The sequence below is a fragment of the Hibiscus syriacus genome, unplaced genomic scaffold (genome assembly GCF_006381635.1).
Source record: "Hibiscus syriacus cultivar Baekdansim isolate YM2019G1 unplaced genomic scaffold, ASM638163v2 tig00116945_pilon, whole genome shotgun sequence".
Taxonomy (NCBI): Eukaryota; Viridiplantae; Streptophyta; class Magnoliopsida; order Malvales; family Malvaceae; genus Hibiscus; species Hibiscus syriacus.
This window is the reverse complement of record NW_024063480.1, coordinates 336,237-342,062: the sequence shown is the minus strand read 5'-3', so window position 1 is coordinate 342,062 and position 5,826 is coordinate 336,237.

Genomic DNA, 5,826 nt, shown 5'->3' with positions numbered 1-5,826 from the left:
TATGCCCAAGCGAAACCGAGTTTCATTGAAATCAAAGGGGATAGTATTCTTTCGAAGAAGAAAGTGCATTAAATTTCATAATTACATACATCGTAGGCATGAATAGGATCATGACATTGCATGATTATTTTAAATGTTTGCAGATTTCCCACAATTATGAAGATTGTTCGAGTCTCATACTCTCTGAAGAAATAGGGAGCAGACGCAATTGATGAAGATTGTGGGTCTTATACTCTCTGAAGAAATAGGGGGCAGACGCAATTGATGAAGATTGTGGGTCTTATACTCTCTGAAGATATAGGGGGCCGACACAATCGTTGAAGATCATTCGAGTCTCATACTCTCTGAAGAAATAGGGAGCAGACACGATTGTTGAAGATATTCGAGTTCTATTCTCCTTAAAGAAAGAAGGAGCGAACCCGTTTGAAGAGATGTCTAAGTTCCATACTCCCTAGAGAAAGAGGGAGCGAACCCGTGTGAAGATATCCGAGTTCCATACTCCTTAATGAAAGAAGGAGCGAACCCGTTTGAAGATGTTCGAGTTCTATACTCTTTAAAGAGAGAAGGAGCGAACCCGTAAGAAGAAGATTTTTGAGTTCTATACTCCATGAAGTAAAAGGGAGCGAACCCAGTCGAAGATGTTCGAGTTCTATACTCCTTAAAGAAAGAAGGGAGCGAACCCAGTTGAAGATGTTCGAGTTCTATACTCCTTAAAGAAAGAAGGAGCGAACCCTTTGAAGATGTTCGAGTTCTATACTCCTTAAAGAAGAAGGAGCGAACCCGTTTGAAGAGATGTTCGAGTTCTATACTCTCTGAAGGAATAGGGAGCAGACACGTTTTTTAAAAGATTTTCGAGTTCTATACTCCCTGAAGAAAGAGGGAGAGAACCGTTGCAGAAGATTTTCAAGTTCTATACTCCCTGAAGGAAGAGGGAGCGAACCGTAGCAAAAGATTGTACGAGTTTCTACTCATGAAGGGAGCGAACCTGTTGTCTGAAGATTTTTCAAGTCTCACTTACCCTGGAGGAGTGGAACAGATCCCTATCAAGTTTCAAAGCGAAGATGAAATTGAACAAAAACACGTTGTCTTTTATCTTTGCCCTATTCTTGTTAACACAAGAATGAGCAAGAGGGGCAGCTGTAAACACCTGTTTTTGTCTGGGGTTCTCGTTCGAGCTTTACTCCAGTTTATATATTATTAATTAGTTATTATTACCATGTGTTGCATGTGTTTATCTATTTAGGTTATTTTTAGTTTATTATCATGTGTGTTTAATTATGTAGGGTGTTTAATATATATTATGTTTAATGCACTAAATAAATGTTTTTATTACAGGCCCAAATTGAAACAAGTTACAACAGGCTGGACTAAACAGCCCAAACAACAGTCCATGTACAAAAGAACCCTAAACCCGTTAGGGTTTTCCTATCCCAGCTTCCAGCGCCGCAACATGAAGGCCGTTGGATCTGTCATCAGGATCCAACGGCTCACGACGTCCCAAGCATCCCCAGCCATCGTGCGCAGATGCTCTCAGAACTCCAAGACAGTGCGCGAACCAGCCAGCTGCAGTCTCACGTGAAGCCAAACCCTGTTGCCATGCCCAGCGCGCCTTCCACGTCCAGATCGAGCCTCTGTCGACCGTTCGTCTCCACCAGTCAGCTTCCACCGACTGCGCAGACTCACAAAGTCCTCCCTGAAGCCCGTGACCAGCTCGCACCCGTGACCTGCAAGCACACCAAACAAGAGACAGAGCACAAAGACAAAAACAAAACAAAATGCAAGAAAAGAGGGTCTTTTATGAACATTTTATCATAAAAAGAAAGGGGGTCATCGGCAACGGAAAAAAAAAGGGAATCACCAATCTCTCAGTCATAAGAAAACAACAGAGAATACAACCCAAAAAACAAAAAAAAAACGAAATACCCAGCAACCAACAACCATAGAACACAACCCAACGCAAGACACTTACCCTTTCGATCCAGTAACTTTCGTCACTAGAAATCCACACCCGTCTGCGATAAGGTAAAACCTTTTGCTTCCGTTCATTTGGAGTCGTTGCATGTCAGTTTTAGGTCTCGAGCTTTAGGGATTTGAAGGGTTCGGTGTAGATTTGGTCATATGTTGGCCGGGTAGTTGGATGGTGGCTCTCATCGGAGTCTTTTGGGGAAGGAAAAAGGTCGCGATGGCCGTGGTTTTTGTAGGTCTACTGGAGAGTGAAACAGAGTGGGATTCGAGGGTTTGGTTGAGTCATGGGTTAGGATCGCGTTTATTTAGGAAGAGGTCTGCTTCGAGTTATCGTCGGGGCTTGTGTGGCTCCCCATCGGAGCCGTTGAACGACGGAGGCCGCGGTGGCCTTCTGTCTCGTTTAGGTTGAGAGACGGGAGAGCAGAGAGGATATGGGAGAGGCAGAAAACGGCTGAGGTGAGAATGAGAGGCTTAGAGGAAATGGTTTAGGTTAGGAATGTTACCCTAAAATCCCATATATCAGAATACCCAAACGGCGTCGTTTAGATACCCCCAAAACGGCAACGTTCTGATAGCCTGAGGGAATCCGTGTTTGGGATGGGTGGTGTAATCACGTGTGGGCCCAGTATGTTCAGTCTGTTTCATTTAGTCCCTTAACGAGCTTTACCGTTTTCTGATTTTGCATTGTAATTTTCTGCGTGATTTATTTTAGTCCAATTTCAGTTTTGAGCTATTTTCGTGTTGTTTTCAATTAGATGTGTGATTTAGGAAACTTCCATTTTAATCCTATGAAGTATTTTGGTTGTATTATGCTTGCAGTACCCAGAAATGAAAATGTTATGAAAAAGCTTATTGTTATCTTTTTTTCATGTTTTAGTCCTTTTAATATTTATGCATGTTTGTTAAGATAATTTAGATTATTTTAAATATATGCATGTGTATATTATTTCGAGCATTGTCCATACGCACTTAGGTGTATTTCTTTTTAAAGCATGCTAGCCTCGTTTACTTTAATCCCATGTTCAATTAATCTTTGCATTAACATCACTTTGTATGATTTGCATGATATCCTCATATGCATAACTTGACATTATTGCATAATCGGAATTAAGGGTAATGCCCCTTTTAATCTAAAATTATCAAAATGGCTTTCCTTAACTTACAGGAAAGTTTTTTGACGATTTTAATTAAAATGGTATCCGTCAGTAACGCCTAATTAAATTTGGATATTCATTGTAAAATTTGGGAGCGAAAGAAAAGGAAATATTCGACTATTTAAACTTTTCGAGAAAAGGTCGTTAGAACTGAACTAAAGATCTGGTCTCGATATTTTTAAATAATCGAATATTCTTTATCTTTCTAATGACTTGGTAATTTTAAATTAAATCTATTTTGTTGCTTTGAATGTTGCAAATTTGCATATTTGTCGTTTAAAGGGATCATTAATCAAATCAAATTTGAACTTGTGAAATTCGTTGCAAAGAAATTAATTAATCGACTAGGTACCGATTTAGGGCGTTGTGGGGGTGCTAATCCTTCCCCACGCGTAACCGACTCCCGAACTTGGATTTTGGTAACGTAGACCGTAAATTTGTCGTTTTGATTAATTTTTATTTAAAATGACAATGTTTTTTGGGTGCCCAATCACACCCTAATCAAAGATTGGTGGCGACTCCTCGAACCTTATATTTTTATCGTAAAGGAATTTCCAATTTTTTCGAAACGAGAGGTTTTCTAAAATCGCACTATTTTTAATTAAAAATTCAATTGAAAAGAGAATAATTAAAAATGACGCGGTTTCCAAAATCACCCCGCGGTTTAAAAATCGTTTCGACAGGTAAGTCCATCATATTTAAGAAAATATTGAAAAAATGTAGTGACGGATCTAAAAATATTTATGAAGATGTGTACATATGCTTTAATATCACAAAATTTTCGTATGTGGTATACATAAATAAAATCCAAGGAAAAGCATAAATGATAAAATAAATAACTAATCGAAGAAAATGTAAATTTCATACGTGTCCACCTTAAACTAAGGGTGGATCTGTCACTAAAGGGAAGGTTAGAGGTTTGAATGTATTTGCAAGTACTTTTACCAACAGTTTATTTTGATTTTTTTCTCGGTAAAATATTTATTAATAAACTATATTTTAAAACTGTGTGTTTCGTTAAAAACATTCTTAATTCTAGATAGAGGGAAAAAATACAACAAAACTAGATTACGCACATTACAACCATATGTGATTCTGCACCCAATGAAACGCAATCCTCGACCATAATATTCTCGATGCAACACAACCTAAACACAAAACAAAACAAATCTACCGCGTAAGATTAAAACAATTTACCACTATACTTTAAAAATCTCCGATCTTGGCATACTAATCTTCACTAGATGATCGATCATTCCATTTTGAGCTCTTGGCACATACATAAATTGTGCTAATGAGATTACACCAGCCAAACAATTCAATAATTCATTTATAAACATTCTAACAATTGAATGATTCATAACTATAATTTATTTTAAAAAATATTAATATAATATAATTTTAATAATTATTAAAATAATAACACTTTTATCTTGTCTTTTTTATCCTCTTTTTTTTGGTTATGTTATGTTTGGCTGCTCCAACAATGGGATTTAGCTTGATTAATTTGTGAATAGATACTCCAACAATGGAGCTCAATTTGGTGGATGCAATGTGCCATATCAAAAGAATAATTGCTTGATTCTAAGTATGGTATGTCGTTCAATGTCCTTGAAGCATGAATCATGCTCAACAGACCAAGCAATTTTGTTTTGAGAGGAAATCTCCAAATATGGCGTTAAAGGTTGTAGGATTCTTTGATTCTTTAAAGTTTAGAATATTATAGCCTGTAAGAGTAGGGAAGTTAAATGTCGATAAGCGCTGTAGGCTTCTTTAATTTCTTTTTAAAGTTTAGATATGATGCAAGGATTGTAGGCTTTTTTGGTTTCTTTAAAGTTACAGTATGATATAAGGATTCCAGTATTTGTTCGGCATTTTTAATCTTAAAACAGTCTTTCCTCTATTTTTCTGACATTGCGGTGTTGGAATTAGGGCCGTAAATGAGACGAGACAGATCGTGAGCTATTCGGGATCGACTCGATCAAGGCTCGATAAATACTCGGATCGAATCGACTCGACTCGACTCGACTCGAGCTCGACTCGAATTCTTAACGAGCCGAAACGAGCTACTTGATACTCGACTCGAAAAGGTCGTGAGCAGCTCGAAAATATAATATATAAGATTATATATTTTTTTAAAAAAATTATTAAAAAAATTAATATTTACGTATTGATTTTTTTTAAAGAGAATACATTAAGATTTTTATGCATTTAAAGTTCAGGTTCGAGTTTGAGACTTCAATCGAGTTAAGTTTAAGAAACTTTTTCTTCATTTCGAGCCTTTTCGAGCAGCTGACGAGCTTCAGTTCAGGATTTCGAGTTCGAGTCGAGCTTGAACATTTTAAGCTCGCGAGTTTTCGAGTCGAGTCGAACTCAATTTCAGAGTTTTCGAATCGAGTCGAGCTCAGCAATACTCGAACTCGACTCGGCTCGTTTACACCCCTAGTTGAAATGACAGTTGAATAATTTGCTATTCACAGCAATGTCGTTGCTTTCTATACAATAATTTGTATGGTCAGATCAGGATATCACCTTTCAGGTACTGCCTCTATTTAACTCGATTCTCAATTTCTCATATGAGTGGCATGCAGCCATACAGATATTCATGCAAATGGTTGGAAAAATAGGAGATCTTGAGGGAACAATGCCTACATGTACAAATTGTAAAGCATCGAAGAAACTAATTCTTTTATGCTTAACTATAATT